At 36.2% G+C, this 22,966-nt stretch overlaps 1 protein-coding gene across 1 annotated transcript in view; it reads right to left on the bottom strand.

The window, feature by feature from the left end:
• The window catches only part of PTPRD (protein tyrosine phosphatase receptor type D), a 2,130,336-nt gene that overhangs the window by 663,330 nt on the left and 1,444,040 nt on the right, over positions 1-22,966 (bottom strand). The window lies entirely within an intron of this gene.

Raw genomic sequence — 22,966 nt, 5'->3', positions numbered from 1 at the left:
AAGATAGAATCTCCCAAATCATGATGATAATGTTAAAAAAGAGAGAGACAAATCTAGATTTTAAAATTGGGCCAAGAAAAGCCTTATTAAAAATTTAGTTAAAAATGAAAGTTCATTATTAATATAATTTTTATTAGAGTTGAAAAAGATAAAAGCACATGAAAGTGTTATAGTGTTTCAGAAGTTTCATAAACCGTTTTGAAAATTGGACAACCCATACTGGCATTTTCCCAATGATTTTCATTAAACTTCCTCACCCTAGTTTTTTTGTTTGTTTGTTTGTTTTTTTGTAAGAATGGAACCAGAGAAATCAATTTGGATTCTGTGAGTAGCTTAGGCAAGTGGACATATTAATCCATCTCTATAAATTTCTAGAAAATGCCAGATGATCTTGAGTGGCATAAAGCTGATCAGTGGTTATTTGTAGACATGGGTGGGGAAAAGGGGACGGAGGCATTAAAAAGGCTATAAATTAAACTTTTGAAGTTGACAGATATGTTTGTTATCTTGTGATGATGGCTTTAGAGATGACAAAACTCATCAAACTGTATGCTTTAACATGTATTGTGTATTATAGCTATAACTTCATAAAACTCTAAGATAAACAAGTGGAAGCGTGTGAAACAGATATTTAATCTAGGGCATTAACTGCCTGATTAGCCAATTGAAAAATTAATGGAGGTCGCTATTATTGCAATTTTTGTTTAAAAGATTATTCGGCTGCTGTGAGATTACCAGGTTGGATAGAGGGTGGTTGGATGGGGAGATAAAATTCTGTAAGGAGGCTTGGACTACCATATTGGTAGTGGAGTTAAAGGCTGCTGGACTGATGCTGGACCTACATGATAGAACGAGTAGGTACAAGGAAAAGACTTCCTGAGGCACTGGATGTGAAGGTAGGGCAACATAAGGAACCAAGGATGATGGGCATTTTCTGGCTCAAGCAACTGGATATATGGTGCTGCCATTTCCTGAGATAGTGAAGATTGAAAATATATTAATATTTGAGGAAAATATAAGAGTTCCATTTTGGACATATTATTTGTGAAACCCCATGAGACAACCAAACAGAAATCTTAAGTCAGGGAAAGGTTTCTAGAACTCAGAGGAAAAGTCTGAGCTACACAAATAATTTTGAGAATTTCCAGCATATAGATAAGTATGGGTAGATGCCATGACATGGAGACAATGTCACTGAATGTGAATAGAGAAAGAAACTCAGAGTCAGTATGCTACATGGTTTATCTACCTGGATGTTTGCATCTCACCTCCCTCCTCCAAATAAACACAATGAGGGTGAAAAGGAGTTCTGTGAGCTAGAAGCTAATTTAAATTATTTCTTACGTTTCTGAGAGGCTACTTTCTAATTCTTATGTAGAAAAGTTCAAAAATAGATAGGAAACAAAAAATATAATATTTTAGGAAATTAACCAAATTTGTCTCCAGTTCGATACTGAAATTATCCTCAAAGACTCTTGGATGTCTAATTACTTATTTAATAGGTGCTTATAATTACCTCATCTAAAGTTCATGTCTTAAATAATATTGATATATCTTTTACTACATACATACTTTTAAAATCAAATTAGAGGTGAAGAATAACGCTTTGCTAAAATTCTCAACAAGATGTCAAAATAATTTGCAGAACATTATTTTTGCAAGATGTGTAGGAAATGTGGAAAAAACTATGATATGATTTGATAAAAGTAGCTGGAAACTGTTCTGTGATGCTCTGCAATCAGCAGCTCTTACAAACTCATGATGATTGCTCATAGAAGCAGAACAAACAATTTTGGAATTAAGTTTATTATTATAGAAGGAAAATAAAACATAGGGATTTCATGTGTCGTATGAATGTTCTCCAAACTATTACTCATTTGAGAATCATGATCTATGGTAGGCTTGGTTTTGTTCGTTTCCACTTGCTTTGAGCATTGCTGGGATGTTGGGAAGTCATGTAACCTTGCTAGATTTGTGGTTCTTCCTCTGTAAAGTGGAAATGATACAACTTCCAAGGGTTTTGATGAGAATAAATGGGATAAGGTACACAAAAATTATTTTTACAGTGCAAAGTACCATAGACTGCACTACAGCAGTAATAATGAGACATCATATCTAATGGTGGCAACTGAAATTACTCAAAAGAAATATTCAGTGAATTTATGTACTGTATTTAATTTCATTTACGATTTTCCAAGTCATTAATAAAGCCTAGAAGGAAATAACATCAATCTTCAGATGTTGATGAAAGAAAATAAATGACAGAAACACACATTTTTTAAATTTTGTACACTTTGTTGACTGTTAGTAGTTTTTGGCATTCACAATAAAAATAAAAGGTCTAGTACCTGTTCACAGTGCATTTCTTGGACTGAAACACTATTCTGAATCTCTCCTATTCCTTTTTCTTTTTTTTTTTTTTTTGCGGTATGTGGGCCTCTCACTGTTGTGGCCTCTCCCGTTGCAGAGCACAGGCTCCGGATGCGCAGGCTCAGCGGCCATGGCTCACGGGCCCAGCTGCTCTGCGGCATGTGGGATCTTCCTGGACCGGGGCACAAACTCGTGTCCCCTGCATCGGCAGGTGGACTCTCAACCACTGAGCCACCAGGGAAGCCCTCCTATTCCTTTTTTTATACTTAGTTGCTTTCATAATTTTCTAATTTATATTTCTTCTTTACTCCTTGTGATATTGCTTTTTTTTCATTATTTCATCTCTGATTCAGAGTAAATCATTAACTACAATTGTGTAGTTTTATTTTTCATTTTATAAAAATAATATTTTCCTTTTTAAAAAATAATATAATATTCACTGTTGAAATTACAAAAATATACTGAAGCAAAAAAATAAAACAAAATCATTCATAATCCTATTACCAATACTTAACTGCTATTGACTTTTTGGTATATAGCCATGTGCTCTCTTTTCTATGCACTAATATATATTTTGTAAGTTCAGCAATGGCATGTTGTTTCTATTTTTTTCTTACTATTCTATGAATATTTTTAAATGATATAGTTGTTTTTCTACCACATTTTTAGGTACTGCATACATAACTATTTTGAATTTGAATTTTATGGATGAAATATAATTTGTTAGACCCATCAAAAAGGCTGTTGTCAGTTCTTTTTTCTTATATAAGCAGCCCTGTGATAAACATCCTTAAGGCTATATATTTGCATGAATCATGATTATTTCCTTAGGATGAATTGCTGGACTCAGTCAAGCCTGCATACCAAGTTACAAAAGTTATAATACCTACTGCCAAATTGCACTCCATAACATTCAACACTCCTCCCAGCAAGCCATGAAAGTGCCTCCTTCCTCACACTATAGCTAATAGTAGATACTGCCATTTTAAAATGTTTACATTTTTGTCAATTTGATAAATCAAATTACATCTCTTATCATTTTATTGTATGTTTTTTTGGTTATCAGTTGGGTTGAGAAGTTTTTTGTGTTTTTTTAAATTTGTATTTGTTAGTTTCTGAAATGCTTGTGCAATTTGCATAGTTATCTATCTCTTTGGTATAATCACTTGTAATAACTTCTTATATATTGAGGATATTCACTATAATCATAAAAATTTTGATTAAGAAGACTGATGATAACCTCAAAATTTCCAAGATTAACACATGCAAAGATTCGTCCTAAAACCCAAGAGAAAATTAAACAGCTTTCTTAGTTTACTGAGATGCAAAAGTGATTGTAAGTAGATGAGTGAATTTAAATAATTTCAATTTCATGCTTCATTTTTTATTACTCTATTTTCATTCAAATTTGAATCAATGTTAAACTTAGTCTATTGCTGTACTGTCCCTTGAAAAAAAAATTGGGATTCTTTATATCAACATATTTTTATTCACTATTATGTCTATATTTTACTTTCTCTTTTTTTTGAAACTATGTGAACATGTTTTTTTCCTTATTGCCCAAAAAGAATAAACTGGTCTAACTAAAGTTTTCTTGACATATTACCCTAAGAGGGAGGACTTACTGGTGTAGCTAAGGTTAAGAGAAGAACCAACTTGCAGTACCATCTTTGTGTAAGGTTTTTCTGTGCTCAGGAAGGGCCTGAATGCTTTGTCTCAGTGTTGATGTCATTACATAGAAAGTGACGTTTGAGGTCAGCAGCTAATCACAAATGTAATCACAAAGGGATATGTATTCCTATGCATACTCCTCTAGACTTTGGCTTAGGTATACTTATTCAGGGGTAAAAACTAGAAAATTAGGAACTCATGTAGCTTCAGAGATTGTAAACTAGTTGATGTTCGCTAGTGGTTAGCCAATAAGTGTGCCATACCAATAATGAGAACTGAAATAAAGTATCTTACATTACCATCGTGCATTATAATCTGTTCACTATCTCATGCCACTCTAAATAACTTTGTTTCTATACAGACAGTAGGAACTACAGTTTGAAGTAAAACAGTCAAGGTTTCTGCTCTGATAGAGATAATATGTTAATGGGTAACACAGGTAATAAACAACAAAGGTAGATAGATGGAAGACAGACAAATAGAAGAATGGATACTTTCAGGCAAGATTGTACGGGCAGTGTTGGGTAATGCTGAATAGGGTAGTCAGGAAAATCTTGTTGAAAGGTAATAATCTGAGCTGAGACCTGAATAACAGAAAGGAAAGCCATGCTAAAAAGAAGGGTGAAGGCCTCTAGAAGGAGCATATATGTGCAAAGACTCTGACACAGGAAAAAACTTCAGTGTTTGAAGAACACAAATGTGCTCAGTGTGGCTGGAGCATAGTGAGCTAGGAAGAGCCTGATACAGGAAGAGTGGGAGAGGAGGTGTAGGTCAGGTCACAGATTATGTGAGACTTTTTTTTTTTTTTAAAGCACAGATGGGGGAATCCTTTCACAATGTGTTTATATGTGTGGCAGGTCACCATGTTGTACACTTCAAATATCTCACAATTTTGTTTGTCAATTATACACTCAGGCCCATTGAGTTCCTTTTTTTTTTTTTTTTTTTGGCGGTACGTGGGCCTCTCACTGTTGTGGCCTCTCCTGTTGCGGAGCAGAGGCTCCGAGGCTCCGGACGCGCAAGCTCAGCAGCCATAGCTCAGGGGCCTAGCCGCTCCGTGGCATGTGGGATCATCCCGGACCGGGGCATGAACCCGTGTCCCCTGCAACGGCAGGCGGACTCTCAACCACTGCGCCACCACGGAAGCCCTATGCAAGGCTTTTTAATCATGGTAAGAAGCTGACCACAGTCAGATAACCGGGGGCTACCATGATGATGACAATGATGACGGTCAAGATCAAGTTGACTACGAACTCAACAGTATAGAAAACTGTCTTTTATCACCTAAATGTTATATAGCAAGCCAGTCATTGAGTCTGGTTTCTTGTTCAGACTCTGTTCAGTTTTATTTTCTCTATGTTCTGTTATTGCCTGGAGTGGTGATGTTTTTTTCACCTCTTAAGCCTAAAGTTGATAACTGCCCTTGATTTCTGTTTGTTTGTTTCTATTTCTTTTCTTAAGGCATTTGCCAATGTTTGGATTGATTTTAGTGCTGAAGAAGCACTTAAAAGACTCAACAGATTTATTTAGGAATTAGATTTCTGAAATTCAAACTATTTTAATGATCTATAATTAATAGACATTTTTATAGCTTTTTCATTCTCTACCTACCCCATGTCCCAAACCCCTTTATTTTAAGCCATACTTTCCTGCACACGTATTTTAGCCCTACCAGCCAACACACACACGAAAAGCAAAAGCTACAATTGACAATCTAGGAAGGAATCTCCCCTTTCAAAGCATTGTGTCCTGAACTACTCCTTTTGCCTGTTTAAGTTTCACCTGCTTGAACGTCTATTTAGTTTTTCCAATTACGGCTTTTTCCCTTTACTGTAAATTCCACTCTGTATCCTTTGCTTTGGCACCTGCTATGTTTGGTGTTCTTCCCAACACTATTTCAGGTTGTACCTCAGCTTTCCTACACAGCCTCTGGCATACATCATGCCTCTTTTCCAGCCAATTTTCTACCCACGCCCTCCACTTTCCCAGTTGGATTCACCAAATGTAACTGTCAACCAGTATAGAATTTGCTTCCCCCTACCGTGGCACTCTTTGTCCACATTTAAATTAACAATGACCTTAATTATAAGAAGAATAAATAAATAAACAAACAAATATAAACACACACACATAACATGCATTCGCAAGTTAGGTTTTATCCATTTGACAATAGCTGTTACGTGGAAAACAGATCCATATGTAAACTATACAGATGCTCTAATTTTGTTTGCAGTCATCCAAGAGTTTAAAAAATATATACTGATTGAGTTTAAGAAGCATTTTTTAAATTACTTTTTAAGTTACTCTTGTAAATAGTAAAAGTTTTGGACTTCAGCATCAGTCATTTTTTTAATGGTTAAATGATTTTTTAATTTTAATTAAAAAATATTAGAGTACAGTTGATTTACAATATTGTGTTGGTTTCATGTGTACAGCAAAGTGAATCAGTTATACATATATGTATATCACTTTTTAGATTCTTTTCCCATTATAGGTCATTACAGAGTATTGAGAAGAGTTCCCTCTGCTATACAGCAGGTCCTTATTAGTTACCTATTTTATATATAGTCGTGTGTATAAGTCAATCCCAATCTCCCAATTTATCCTTCCCTCCCCCTCCCCCTAGTAACCGTAAGTTTTTTTCCTACATCTGTGACTCTATTTCTGTTTTGTAAATAAGTTCATTTGTATCATTTTTTTAGATTCTGCATATAAGTGATATCATATGATATTTGTCTTATTAGCAGGAAGATTATAGTATAAGTTTAAGAGCTGATGTGGGGCTTTTACCCAAATTAGTTTCCTTAATGCCAATCATTGTACTATATATTTGTATCTTGAAATCACCAAGCTTCAAAAGCTCCCAATAAAATTAGAATTCATCTGAAAGTCCTGTCACATATCATGGAGGTGACGTGGGCTGTAAACAGGGAATGAATAGGCCTGAAGGGAGACCAGAGCATTTAGTGATAGTGGAAATTGAGTGTCTCAAAGTACAGATTTCACTTATTTAACAATTTTATGTAAGATCTGTTTTTGTCAAGCTTACCATATATTTTATAATATGTTAACGAGTCATGCCCTTCAAACTAACCACCATTTTGTCTACTGACAGTTTTGTCTTATATAAAATGATAGTAACATTAACAAATCCCCATCTCAAGGAAATATTAGCCACATTCAACCTCTCTACACTCTACACCAGGCTCATTACTTTAATCAGCCATTCTTCGTGTGAAATCTCAAGTGCTCCTTGTGTATGTAAACCTATAACCCACCATCACATCTACCAATCCCTGATAAAGCATTTGCCAAAGAGTTTAAACATGCCCATGAGTGATTGTAGAAAACCTCCCTATCACAAATTGGTGTTGGAGATCCCTTATCAAATCACTTTTTCCAACACATTCTTTTATTAAATCTTCTAAATGTGTTTCTGAGAATTCCTCCAAACTGATAAGATAATCAGACGATATTTGTTGGAGCTCACTAAATTACGTATTCCATAATATTATTATGCTTACTATTTTTCTGACATCAATATTCTCATCACTCCATATACAAATAAGTAAATCATAGAGCTGAAATTATACTAGCTTCACTTGATTTTCCATTTAGTGTATATTATTCTTCTAATTCTAATATTTATTTTTCCAAAACAAGAATAAGTATTACGTTTTGGAAAATAAATCTTAACTAAAACCTGTAACGTTAACCTTATAATAAATTAGTAATAGTACAGTGTGTTATCACAGCTAATTGGTAAATAATAAAAGACTGTTAATTAATAAAGTCTATTTATACACTTATATTTTAGGAATCTGTACTATCAACACTCCATCAACAAATATTTACTGTGTCTTCTCTGTGAAAAGCACTCTGGGACATCAGGGGCTGAGGGAAGTATCAGCCCTCGAGATATTGACAATCTGGCTAGGGTGCAGTTCTCATGCATTAATTATAAAAAGTAGCACATTAAAAAAAAGTAACACATAGCACATGCCAGCTATATAGTATAGCTAATACCTGTCATGAGATGAGGTCAAAGTCTTGTGGTGGTTAGGGAAATCCCCCCAGGAGAGTTAGAACTTAAGCTGGGAGAGCCTTGAGATATGATCAAGATCTAATTATGTTGGGAAAAGGAGGAATACAAGGGTAAGAGCATGAGCAAACAACGGAAATGGGAGGCACAAGGAATAATGTAAAGCTGCATTGCTCAGTACGGTAGCCGCTAGCTACACATGGCTTTTGAGCACTTCAACTGCGGCTAGTCGGAATTTAGATGCATGGTTTCAAAGGCTCGGTATGAAAAAAAAAGGGAAATATCTCTTTAATATTAATTATTATATATTGAAATGATAATATTGAGGATATATTGGGTTAAACATAACAACAGTGGTATTAAAATTAATTTCACTTGTTTCTTTTTGCATTTCTAATGTAGCTACTAGAAAATTTAAATTACATTTGTGTAAAGTCACATTTGTGGCTGGCATTATTCTTCTATTGGACAGCATCAAGTCACTGAGTAATTGTAAAGAGGCTGGGTTTATTAAATAAGTATTTTAAAGAAAAGTAATCAGGCTAAAAAAAGTGCTGACTGGTTAGGAGAGGCTAGAGACTAGAAATATGAATAATTACCACCTATTCAAAGGCCTACACATAAAGTGTCAAGGGCTGAATGAAGCAGGTGGCAGTGGAGGAGAGATGGCGTGGCATTATATATTTTTCTGTGTCTGATTACTTCTGCTTGGCAATATATTTTTTTAGATTGTTCCCACTGCCAGAGACATTATACAATGAGACTTTTGGAATACCTAACTCTAGTGACTAGATATGAAGACAGAAAGAGAGAGGAATCGAATATGTCTGCCATTGCAAACTGAGGAGACAGGGAAAATGATGATGCCATCGGTGGGAGTGAGGAATTCGATGGGGGGACATGCTTTGCAGGGAGAGGTTTTAAGCCTTGGACTGTTTTGTAGTGGTGGAGTCGTGATGATGACTAATCTCTCCACGGAATGAATGTAAGGAACAGGTAGAGATGGCTAAGTCTGATATAATGATGTACGTCAATGAGTAAATGTACTTAAGCCTTCTGTAAAACAGAAGTGGAATTCAGGGAGGGAATGATCAAATTAATGATAGCGATTAGACAGCCATCTTGGTAGAATTCAATATTGAATTCAAGAGTACAGGGTGATTTCAGGTGGTGACTTTTCTGACAGTTCAAACGCAGAGCCAAGAACTGAAGCACAGAAAATACTGACATTTGGAGGTTGGGAAAGGATGCTCTATGAAGATAAATTGATCAGTTATGGAAACAGGAAGAGAACAAAGACAATGTGGGATCATGGAGCCTAAGGAACTATAAAAATATCAAGAAGGAAGAGACGGCCAACAGGAGAAAATGTTTTAAGAAATGTATAAAAGACTGTAGATGGTATTTTACTATTTAGCATCAAAATATTAGCCAGTAGGAATACAATCCTCAACCATGGGATCTAAGAGACAGCAGATGTTCCATGATCTGTCTTTCTGCCTTTGGATCACCTGGCCCATGCTTGGGCTTTTCTCCACATATGTTTGCCCTCCTCTCATTCTCTGGTAATCACACCTATCCCATAAAGTTTCTGCTGAATAGTGTCAGATTTACCGTTTCCTGTAGCATTTAATATCTGCATCCTCAATCAGCACTTATCACAGACTGCCTATTTTGTCTTTTCGTACACAGTATTCTTCGGACTCCAAAGTTATTCATCTTCCACCTCGCTATCTCCTTAGGATTGCCCTTAATGTTTAAAATACTGCATTCTTAGAGGAAACAGAACTGATAAAGAAAGATTCAGGGCTAAGGCTAGCAGGAATGCTTGATCTGGCCTGTGACAGCCACAGTGCTCCCATGGACCTATATGTCATCACTGGCTTTTCATTTCTCCACCAGTTTTTATGCTTTGTTTCTCCTTAGGGCCTTCACTGTTATTTAAGGGTGGAACCAACATTCTTTCATTCATTCATTCAACAAGGCACCAAAATATTTAAAAGGTTATAAAATGAATTCTATATGCATCCTGCATACCCTCAACTGCAATTTATATGCATGTTTACATGTCTCTCTTCCATACTTGAATGTAAGATCCTTGAGGAAAAGAACAGGTTATTATACACCTTATCGATATTTGTACTCTAAATGCCTAGATAGTTCTTGGCACCGAGCAGACTGTCAACTCACATTTGCTTAATTAATATATAAATCAGTCAAAGTGTGCATTCCTTCCTGAAAGAGCTGACAAACTGAGAAAAGAAGACAAAATGTGTACAAGCAGCCAGAGTACAGATAGGAAGGAGATGCCTGACAAAAGAAGTACTCAGATAAAAACATATTAGGAGTTAAGTGAAAGGAAAAAAAAAATGTCGTACAGAAAGGATGGGAGAAGGCTTCCTGGAGAAGCTGGCATTTGAGCAAAGGCCAGAAGGAGGGTGAGAATGGGAAATTTCACTAAAGGGAACAGGGATTGTTGGTCCTGCCCCAAAATATTTATCCCTTTATACTTATTCAGAAAAAAAATACCCATGTTCCCACGTCTGGTTAGTTTTTACTTGAACTCGTGTGATCATTTTTCCTTTACAAAAAGTTTTTTTTTTTTTTTTCCCATAAAAAATTTCCTTACAATATGTAGATGCAGAGCCAAATTTTATTTTAAGGACAACAGCATTTTTACCTCCTGTTTTGTGTGAGGGTCTGTGGGTTGTAGGAGATGAGAAAAGAGAGCTCCCAGCTGCCACAGCCCAACAAAACCCCTGAAAGTGATGACTGCATCCATTTCCACCCAGTGCCACTTTCTGAAAGTGATGTTTTTGAAAGGAGGATTGCAAATAGTTGCTGCTTCTCAAAACTGCGGTTGCTTTTCAGGATGCGGCCATTGCTATCTCCATGCTGACGCAGCTCCCAGCGTTGGCACCAGCCTGACTTTGAACTGTTTAAGATATTTCATTCCCAACAGTAGAGTATTCCACAGAAAGAAAGAGGCCTTGTTTTTAATAAGCTGAAGTGGATGAAATGGGCAGTCATGAAGTAAAAATGATTATGAGGGAGGGAAGTGGAGACCTAGTGAGTGCCCCTCCCACCCTGTCCTCCAGGACAGCGATGTTCTCTGGGTGATGCTCTGAAAAGGTATGCATAAGTAGGGGGTGGGGAATGAGTACAAGGGGAAAAATAGACAAGATTTAAAGGATGCGGCATTTTCTGCACCTACGAGGTATTACGCTGGAAAGAGCTTGTGTGTTAGGACAAGGTTTGTATCCCAGTTCTACTCTTTAACAGTATATATTTTTTAACTTGCTAAGTTGCTTAATATTTCCAAGTTCAGGTTCCTGCATATGGAGCTTGTATTAATTACTTCTCAGTGGTGACCTGAGAGTTTTGAGATAACATCAGAAACTAGTCAGTTCATAAATGTTGGTATCCCCTGCTCCAGCTTGCCTTCCTTTCCTTTCTTCACGGAGTGCACGAGTGAAACCTCTCTGTCAGGGACTTCTCAGACCAGTCGATTCACTGCACACGATTGGAATGAGGGCTGCATTATTCTTTGCTGCAAAGATGGTGCTAATCACCCGCCATCTGTAGTGTTTGTGCACGTACTTTTCCATGCCTGATGGAGACACATTTGTATGCTAGGATAGGCAGCTGGACTCTTGTCCTCCATTCTTTTTTGATCTTCATTTCTCATTTCGCTCATTGGGAGAACTCCACAGACGTGACACACAACTTGGCAATAATCAGGTTAGTGTTTTCAGGTAAAGACTTTCCATTTCCAAGGATGAGACACGGTTAGACACACCAAATGCTACTGCTGGAAAAGGCCTTGGAAAACATCTCATCCAAACTCTTCATACAGATGAGGAAACAGAGGCTTAAGAGCTAACTTGCCCAAAACATAAAGAAATGTAATGGCCAGGTTCAGATTAGAACTCAGATTCCTGCTGTTCAGCTCAGGGAGCTTTCCAATCATTCTCATACCTCTCAGAGAGAGGCATTTTGCCAACTTTTTTGGAAGAACATACAACCACAGTAAATCCAAATGTTACATTCAAGGACAGTCACATAAGAATCTGTAAAGGGATGGTTCTGATTCTGACTATCTTTTGGAAAATACTAGAGATAACCCCTTGAAAGATTATCTTTTCCTTCTTTGATTAGCAACAGTTTTGAATGCACCCTTGTTTAGAAACACATGGGCACATGACCACACACACACACACATACACACACACACAGTTCTCCTGTTCTCTCTCAGGATAAATTAGTTGCCCAGGTGGTCTCATTAATGACTGCACTCTCTCAGGCATGAAACACCATGACTTTTTGCTTTTGGGACTGCAGTATGCAAATTGACTAGAGTCAATCGTACCTGATTTTCTAAATTGCCTCTGCTGTAACAATTCTCCCACCTGGTAATAAGCCATTGAAATTAAACAATGGGATTGATTACAAATCCCTCACTCTGGGGAAACTCCGTTAGTTTTACCTGAATAAAAACTGCAGAACAGGGCCCAATTTGGGGTAAGTGGTGTACAAGATGCTTCAGGAAGCACAGTAAAAATAACTTTGAAGAAGTTTAAACATTACTCTTTAGCCACAGGCAATATCAAGCAAACAGAATTTTATTTACAAGTCACATAAAGGCATGCTTAAGTGAGTATTGCCTGATGCAGGCCAGAATTGATAGAGCTCATACTTATTTGAGCTCAGCTCTTGACACAGATAGTGGGTTTCAGGTGAATCCTGGAACCTCCATGGCGCTATTAGAAATCCATACATAGTATAATTCTCCAGCTTGAGATTTTCTAATTTCAAGCCACAGACAACTAGTAGTTGGGAGACCTGGAGAGGAGTCTCATATCTTAACTCACCAGCTGTTTGATGTTGGGCAAGTAATTTAACCTTTCCGAATCTCAGGTTTCAATTACCTAACTTGGGTTTTAAATACCTGCTCTACTCGTTTCCCAAGATTGTTGCGAGGATCAAATAAAACCTTGTACAAAATATGACTTGAAAACTGGTAAGTGCACGGTAAACGTGGAGGCTTTGTCTTTTACGAGGCAGTCATTTTTACTGAGCTCGTGCACAATTCTACAAAACACAGATTTCAGCCAATGGTGAGGTTGGCCTTCTTTTCCTGACCTAACCTCATATGCAATGGCTGCAGTATAGGTGGACTTTGGAGTCAGATAAACCTATGTCATATGAGTCTTCCATTTACTGGCTCTAAGTCCAGGGGCAAGCTAGCCAGCTGCTGAGACTCATCAAAAAATGGGCACTGAAATAATACTCACCTCAAGGACTACTGTAAGAATCAACATTGCTGTGGATGGAACATGAACACCATGCAATTAATGTTACCTATTATTATTAGCAGAGAATAACTGCAACATGCAGGAATAGTCACATCATGCCTCGTTCTGAACAAAGCAAAGGCTTTCATTGCCTGGTATAGTCTGAAGTATGGGCGAGAATTATTCAGATTTCTCTCTTACAAGGAGGGATGCCTAAGGACCTATAAGAAGACTGATGAGACACTGAAGTCCCTGGGATCTCATTCCCTAGATAGCGAGCTCCCGGAGTGTGGGATTAGATTTTTTGCATCCCACCAATATTAGCAGTCATAGAGCCTAGCACACAGTCTGGCACATGGCCAGATGTATGGTAAACATTTTGCATGAATGAGAAAAGAAATCTTTGGCTGTGAAAGGACACATAGGAATGAAAAATATGAAACTTCATTCCTTGAAAATAAGGGCAGATATTTCCTTCTCTTTCCTTTCTGTCAGAATACTGACCATTGAAATTTAAAAATGTTAAGTACTTTCACTGTCATTTCCAATGTATCTTCTTAGAAATTATATAAGCCTTTTGTTAACATTAGGACCTAGGAATATGGTTCTCAAGGACCTGGCAGCCATCTCTTGGAAATGTAAATATCTAGGGAGGGGGTACCCCTATCTCCTAGTTTCTGTGGGAAGGTAGGAGCCTAATTTTGGTGGGCCCCTTGCTCCACATTATAAAATTCCTTCCTATCAAAAGACATGAATTTTTTGTTTCCTCCCACAACCCTTTTGGATAAAGTCAAGTTAACACAGATGGTCATCCCAATCACCAGGTAAAGTTAGAATGAATGATGAGTGACCAATAATGCTGTCAAGTCCTCTTATTTGAAGACTAGTTATTGCTGATCTTGAAAATATATACGTGATGTGATGCATCTGCTTGGCTATATCAAAGGATGAGATTTCTTTCTGTCTGCAATCTCAGCGAATTGTCTGTGATGCATATCACACTCTGGTTTAATGCTTATTCAATAATAAGGGTGTTTTCTTTCTCTACTTATTACCTTTGTGAAGAGGAATTCTGGGTTGGGAGAAGCACTTTTTTTTTTTTTTTCTTTAATTATATTTCCCCAATACTTGCTAAGCAGAGCATCACGTCTCCCAGTCTAAATGGTATCTGATGACTACGGATATAAAGAATGGTCTGCAGGATTTCATATCAACTTCATTCTGTTAGGCTGTGTATTAGACAATAAACGGCATTTTTCTAGGATCTTTCATTCAGAAGCTGTCAGGGGTTTTATTATTGAAGTGGGAATAGACAGCACTGGAGTTCTTGGCCCTTCCATCAGAAATAGATACAAACTCAATTTCATACCTAGTTTAATAAATCTGTTGAACAGATTGAACAGGAAGCACTGAGAAGGTATGAACCATCCTTACTCTTTCTAAGGAGGTGAGATTTCTCAAGACTAATGCTGGTGGTTTAAATGCTAATGGTCTTAACTATTTCTTTGTTTAACTATAAACATTAAACAAACATGCCTACCTCTTTGAAACTTAACTAGATTATTTTGTAATTAAGTTATTTTAAGTTTTAACTGAGTGACTCAGTAATAAAGATTATTCCCCTTCTGCCATCCAAAGAAAATCCCGATTCAGTAATCATAAATTCTCATTGGCCTCTGGCTAGGATTGCCCTCATTACTTACAAGTTTTCTAGAAATTAAAAAATGCTTGGCAGTTTGTATGGAAAGTGGGGATTTCCAGAGCCTTTTCTAAAGAGTGGGGTAAATAAGTAATGCTCTGGTAAACACAGTAAGATTTAAGACAGCTTACTCAAATAAATTAAGCAAGTAAAGATACTGAGATGAAAGGAAAATGCATAATTGTTAGAACAAAATGAGTCTGTTCTAGCCAAGAGGATAATAAGGAGAAACAGGACTACTAAATGTAATGTGGAACCCTGGATGGAATCCTGGAAGAGAAAAAGGCCATTACGTAAAAAACTAAGGTAATCTGGATAAAGTATGTACTTTTACTACTAATAATGCATTAACATTACTCCATTAATTGTAATGTAATTAAATGTGACATTCTAATGTTAGATGTTAATAATAAGGGAAACAGTGTGAGGTACAAGGAGTGCTCTGTCAGGGAGGGAATAGAGTTTAGACAAAAACCTTAGGTGAAAATCCTAAAATACCTTTCTTATTTTAATTGAAGTATAGTTAACTTATAATACTTTCAGGTGTACAATGCAGTGATTCAATATTTTTAAAGACTATTACAAGATTACTGACTACACTGTTTGTGCTGTGTTATACCCCTGTGATTTATTTATTTTATAACTGGTAGTTTTTACATCTTAATCCCCTTTGCCTATTTTGCCTATCTCCCCACACTCCCCTCTGGCAACTACTAATTTTTTCTCTGTATGTGATAATCTGTTTTATTATATTTGTTGTTTTGTTTTTTAGATTTCACATGTAAGTGAAAATATACAGTATTTGTCTTTCTCTGTCTGACTTATTTCACTTAGCATAATATCTGCTAGGTCTATCCATGTTGTTGTAAATGGCATTATTTCATTCTTTTTTATTCCATTTATACTACATTTTTATCCCTTTATTTGTCAGTGAACACTTAGATTGCTTCCATATATTGGCTACTGTAAATAATGCTGAAATGAACATTGGAGTACATATATCTTTTTGAATTGGTGTTTTAATTTATATGGGTATATACGAAGGAGTGGAATTGCTGGATCATAGGGTAATTGTATTTTTATTTTTTGAGGAAACTCCATACTGTTTTCCATAGTGGTTGCACTAATTTATATTCCCACCAACAGTATGAGAGTTCCCTTTTCTCCATGTCCTTGCCAAAACTTGTTATTTCTTGTCTTTTTGATAATAGCCATTCTGACAGGTGTGAGATGATATCTCACTGTGGTTTTGATTTTCATTTCCCTGATGATTAGTGATGTCAAGCATCTTTTCATGTGCCTGTTGGCCATCTGTGTATCTTCTTTGGAAAAATGCCTATTCAGGTCCTCTGCACATTTTTTAATTGGATTATTTGTTTTCTCTGATATTAAGTTGCATGAGTTCTGTATATATTTTGTATATTTACCATTTTTTTTTTTTTTTTTTTTGCGGTACGCGGGCCTCTCACTGTTGTGGCCTCTCCCGTTGCGGACCACAGGCTCTGGACGCACAGGCTCAGCAGCCATGGCTCACGGGCCCAGCCGCTCCGCGGCATGTGGGATCTTCCCAGACTGGGGCATGAACCCATGTCCCCTGCATCGGCAGGCGGATTCTCAACCACTGCGCCACCAGGGAAGCCCGTATATTTACCTCTTATCGGACATGTCATTTGCAAGTATTTTCTCCCATTCAGTAGCTTGCCTTTTCTTTTTGTTGATGGTTTCCGTTACTGTGCAGAAGCTTTTTAGTTTGATTTGGTCCCATTTGTTTATTTTTGCTTTTGTTTCCCTTGCCTGAGGAGACAGATAAATATATATGTATGCATGTGTGTGTATATATATATATATATATATATATATACTCACATATGTATGTATATATACATACATATATTTTAGTTATATATATTATAGCTAAAATATTTAGCTATATATATTTAGCTATAGTATATATAGCTAAATATTTTTTATATATATATATATATAAAACCAATGTCAAAGAGCATGCTGCCTAAGTTTTCTTCTAGGAGTTTTATGGTTTCAAGTCTTACATTTAAGTCTTTAATCTATTTTGAGTTTACTTTTGTATATGGTATGAGAAATTGGTCTAATTTCATTCTTTTACATGTAGCTATCCAGTTTTCCCAACATCACTTAGTGAAGAGAGTATCTTTTCTGCATTGTATATTCTTATTTCCTTTGTTGTATATTAATTGACCATATGAGCATGGGTTTATTTCTTGGTTCTATTCTGTTCCATTGAGCTATGTGTCCATTTTTGTGCCAATTCCATACTGTTTTAATTACTATAGCTTTGTCCTATATTTTGAAATCAGGGAGTGTGATATCTCTTGCTTTGTTCTTCTTTCTCATGATTTCCTTGTCTATTTGGGGCCTTCTGTGGTTCCATACAAATTTTAGAATTATTTGTTCTAGTTCAGTAAAAAATGTCATGGGTCTTTTGATAGCAATTGCATTGAATCTGTAGATTGTTTTGGGTAGTATGAACATTTTTAAAATATTAACTCTGATCCATGAGTACAATATATCTTTCCATTTATTTATGTCATCTTCAATTCCTTTCATCAATGTCTTATAGTTTTCAGAGTACAGGTTTTTCACCTCCTTGGTTAAATTTATTCCTAGGTATTTTATTCTGTTTGATGCAATTGTGAATGTAATTGTTTTCTTAATTTCTCTTTCTGAAAGTTCATTATTAGTGTATAGAAATGTAACAGATTTCTGTATATTAACTTTGAATCCTACAACTTGATTGAATTTATTTAATCATGTCATCTGCAAATAGTGACAGTTTTCTTCTCTCCTTCCAATTTGGATCCCTTGTATTTGTTTTTCTTGTCTGGTTGGTGTGTCTAGGACTCACAACACTAGGTTGAATAAAAGAGGCAAGAGTTGGTATCTGTGTCTTGTTCCTAATGTTAGAGGAAAAACTATCAGTTTTTCACTGTTGAGTATGATGTTAGCAGTGGGTTTCTTCATAAATGGCCTTCATTATGTTGATGTATGTGCCCTCTATACCCTCTTTGTTGAGAGTTATTCATCATGAATGAATGTTGAATTTTGTCAAATGCTTTTTCTTCACCATGTGTGTTTTACCTATTATTTTGAATGTGGCATATCACAATGATTGATGTGCAGATATTGAATCGTTGTTGGAATAAGTCCCACTTGATCGTTAGGTATGATTCTTTTAATGTATTACTGAATTCGGTTTTCTAACCTTTTGTTGAGGATTTTTGCATCTATGTTCATCAGGGATATTGGCCTGTAATTTTTTTGTAGTTGTCTTTGTCCAGCTTTCCTATCAGGGTAACGCTGACCTTGTTGAATAAATTTGGAAGTTTTCTCTCCTCTTCAATCTTTTGGAATAATTTGAGAAGGATAGGTATTCACTCTTCTTTAAATGTTTGGTACAATTCCCCTATGAAGTTATTTTGTCCTGAACTTCTGTTTGTTGATTTTTTTTCTTTTTGGATGACTGATTCATTTTATTACTAATAATTGGTCTATTCAGATCCTCTATTTCTTCCTGATTCAGTCTTGGAAGATTGTATATTTCTAGGAATTTATCAGTTTCTTCTAGGTTGTCCAAGTGATTGTCATAGTATCCTCTTATGTTCATAGTATCCTCTTATGACTATGTATTTCTGTGATATCAGTTTTAACTTCCCTTCTTTCATTTCTAATTTTATTTGAGCCCCTCTCTATTTTTTTCTTGATGAGTTTGGCTAAAGGTTTACTAATATTGTTTATCCTTTGATAAAACAAGCTCTTAATTTCATTGATCATTTCTATTTTTTTATTCTGTATTTTACTTATTTCTGCTCTGATTTTTATTATTTTCTTCCTTCTACTAACTTTGGGCTTCGTTTGTTCTACTTTCTCTAATTCCTGTTGTTGTAAAGTTAGGTTGTTTATTTGAGATTTGTTTCTTGTTTCTTGAGGTAGGCTCTTGGATCATTACAAACTTCCCTCCTAGAACTGCTTTCACTGCATCCCATAGATAGAGTTGCATTTCTATTTTCATTCCTCTCTCAAGGAATTTTTAAATTTCCTCTTTGATTTCTTCACTGACCCATTGTTTTGCTTTTTTGTTTGTTTTAGTAGCACGTTGTTTAGTCTCCACATATTTGTATTTTTTCACTTTCCTTTTGTAATAGCTTTCTAGTTTCATACCTCTTTGGTTGGAAAAGATGCTTGATATAATTTCAATCTTCTTAAATTTACAGAAACTTGTTTTGTGGCCAAGCATGTGATCTGTCCTGGAGAATGTTCATGTGCCCTTGAAAAGAATGTGTAGTATGCTGTTTTAGAATAGAAAGTTTTGCAGATATTTATTAAGTCCATCTGGTCTAATGTCTCATTTAAGGTCAATGTTTTCTTATTGATTTTCTGTCTGGATGATCTATTCACTGATATAGGTGAGGTAATAAAGTCCCCTACTATTACTGTATTACCGTCAATTTCTCCCTTTATGTTTGTTAATATGCTGTATGTACGTAGGTGCTCTTATGTTGGGTGCATATATATTACAATGCTTATATCTTCTTGTTGGATTGATCCTTTTATCGTTATGTTATATCAGTCTTTGTCTATTGTTGCAGTATTTGTTTTAAAGTATATTTGTCTAAGTATTTCTACCCTCCAGGTTTTTTGTTTTGTTTTGTTTTCATTTGCATGGAATATCTTTTCCATCCTTTCACTTTCAGTCTGTGTGTGTCTTCAGCTCTGAAGTGAAACTCTTGTAGGCAGCATATATAAATGGGTCTTATTTTTTAGCCACCCTATGTCTCTTGATTAGAGCATTAAGTCTGTTTACATTTAGAGTGATTACTGATAGGTATGTATTTATTGCCATTTTGTCACTTGTTTTTTGGTTGTTTTTGTAGTTCTTCTCTGTTCTTTTCTTCTTCTTTTAGTCTGTGATTTTGTGACTTGTTGATTTTCTTTAGTGTTATTATTGGGTTGCTCTCTCTTTTTTTTTTTTGCATTATTTTTAGATTTTTGGTTTGTGGTTACCATGAGATAGGTAGATATTTTTAAAGCAGAAAGTTATTTAAGTCCAAAACTTCTAAACTCTCTGCATTTTAAAACTATCCCCCACTTTTAATGTTTCTGACACTGAATTTTACATCATTATGTGGATCCCTTAGCTACTTGTTATGGTTATAGTTGATTTTATGAGTTTTGACTTTTAACTGTGATACTACCTTTTTAAGTTGTTGATCCATGGCTTTACAATATATTTGCCTTGACCATTGAGATTTTTTTTCTCCATATTTTTTCTCATTTCCTGCTATGGCCTTTCTTTTTCACTTAGAGATGGTCCTTTAACATTTCTTATAAGGCTGGTTTAGTGGTGATGAGCTGTTTTAGTTTTTGCTAGTCTGGGAAACTCTATCTCTCCTTTAATTCCTAATGATAACCTGCCAGGTAGAGTAATCTTGGTTATAGGTTTTTTTTGTTTTTTTTTTGTTTTTTTTTCTTTCAGCACTTTAAATATGTGATGCCACTCCCTTCTAGCCTGCAAAGTTTCTGCTGAAAAATTAGCTGGAATTTCTTTGTATGTGACTCTGCTTTTCTCTTACTGCCTTTAAAATTCTCTATTTTTAACTTTTATCATTTTAATTACAATATGTCTTGGTGTGGATCTCTTTGAGTTCATCTTGTTTAGGACTCTCTGTGATTCCTGGACCTGGGTAACCATTTTCTTCCCTGGTTGGCTAAGTTTTCAGCTACTATTTTATCAAACAGGTTTTCTGCCTTTTTCTCTCTTACCCTTCTGTGATCCCTATAATGCAAATATTAGTACACTTGATGTTATCCTGGAGGTCCCTTAAACTACCTTCATTTAAAAAAAAAAAAAAAAAACAACTTTTTTTCTTTTTGCTGCTCTGATTTGGTGATTTCCACTATTCTGTCTTCCAGATCATTTATGCATTCTTCTATATCACTTAATCTGCTGTTGATTTTTCTAGTGTATTTTTCACTTAAGTTATCATATTCTTCAGCTCTGACTGGCTCCTTTTTGTATTTTACAATTCTCTGTTAAAGTTCCCACTATGTTCCTCTATTCTCTTCTGGAGTTTGGTGAACATGACCATTGCTTTGAACTCTTTATCAGGTAAATTACTGATCTCCATTTCATTAGGATTTGTTTTACGGGTTTTACCTTGTTCTTTCATTTGGACCATAATCTTTTGTCTTCTCATTTTGTTGACTTTCTGTTTGTCTCTATGAATTAGGTGAAACAGTTACTTCTTTTGGTCTTGAAGGTTTGTCCTTGTGTGGGAGCATCCCTGTGCAGACTGTGAGCCTGGTGGTTTTGGCAGGAGGGCTGGATCCAGAGACCAGAATGGGCAGGTCTTCTCCCAGGGCTCACTGAGGGCTGCCACCTTGGTGTATAGGGCTGGAGCTGGAGCCCAGCACAGACCAGGGCTTCTCCTGGGGCATGTCAAGGGGTGCTGCCTTGGTGGAGGGATGTGATTGGATCCAGAACCAGACCTTGGCAGGTCAGCTAGAATGCCAGGCACTTTTCAATCTGTTGCGTCTATGCCGGGACTTGGAGTAAATTTGTGAGTGTGCTTTTTAAGAGCAGAGTTTCAGTTTCCTGCAGCCCTTTGTCTCTCCTAGTCATAAGCTCTGCTGGTTTTCAAAACCATTAGGGGGCTTATGTTCCCAGTGCTGGTCCCCAGGGCTGGGGTGCCCAATGTTAGGCTTGAACCCCTCCCTCTTTAGGGAGAGCCTCTGAGTTTCTTACATCCCCTTCCACTACTGAGTCACCCACTGGTGGTGTGGGTCTTGACTAGTTTGTGTTTCTGCCCCTCCTACCTATCTTGATTTGCTTTTTTCTTCATATCCTTAATTGTAGTAGAGCTCTTCTTATAGTTTTTAGGTTGTTCTCAGAGAGAGTTGTTCTATATGTAGCTGTGGTTTTGGTGTGTCCATGGGTGCAAGTAAGCTCAGGGTCTTCCTACTCTGCTATCTTGATCCCCTCTCTGCCCGTAAAATATCTTCTTTCTCTTTATATCCCTAGGCCCAGTACAGTGTATACTGAATGAAAAATCTGTTTAATATTCTCCCTTTCTCCTCTCCTATTATTCTCTATGTTCTACCCCTTTCCACATACATATTCCATTCTGTTGATAAAATCCATGCTTCTTGGTTGACCCTGCTCAGGTTTTGAAAAGAATAAAGCACAGAATACAGCTTATACCAACAACTTTGGCTACTAGGTTATTTTCTCACAATTCAAAGAAAGTGAAAGTTAAATTGGTTTGGACATGAATCTACAAACTTATGCTTTCATGGTGCAATATGAAAGATTGTGTACTGCATTAAAAATAAAATGTCATCTACAAAATGGTAAGTCCCTTTAATAAACCTACTAATTCAACCTGTGCCTTGTATCTGGTATTAAATCTAGGCTAAGTACAAAGTAGAGAGCCTACCAATATGTATCTCAGGATAAAACAAACACAGAGTGTTGGAGGTGGAAAGGATCTTAGAGAGTACTTATTTCAATGTCTTCATTTTACATGTGAGTAAACTGAAGTTCAGGGAGGTTACCTGGTTTATCAAAAATCCCCCAACTGTAGAACATTTATATGTCACCTTATCGTATAAAGAATATGAGGAAGGACAAAAGTAGAATAAAAAAGAATATATAGACAATAGTTTGTGTTAGTGAACTTGACCTTAATGACTCAACCACTAAGATTAGCATCTCCAGGGGGAACTTTGCTGAAGCACTAGGCTTTATAAATATATTAGACAGCAGGGCTAGTTCACTCAAGTATAGAGCATTGCTTACGTGTTATAACTTCAGAGCGCGAAGAGGGTTCCCTCTAAAAATTACTCTGCCACTGA

Source organism: Tursiops truncatus, chromosome 6, assembly GCF_011762595.2.
Source record: "Tursiops truncatus isolate mTurTru1 chromosome 6, mTurTru1.mat.Y, whole genome shotgun sequence".
Classification (NCBI taxonomy): Eukaryota; Metazoa; Chordata; class Mammalia; order Artiodactyla; family Delphinidae; genus Tursiops; species Tursiops truncatus.
This window is presented reverse-complemented; position numbering and strand designations above follow the sequence as displayed.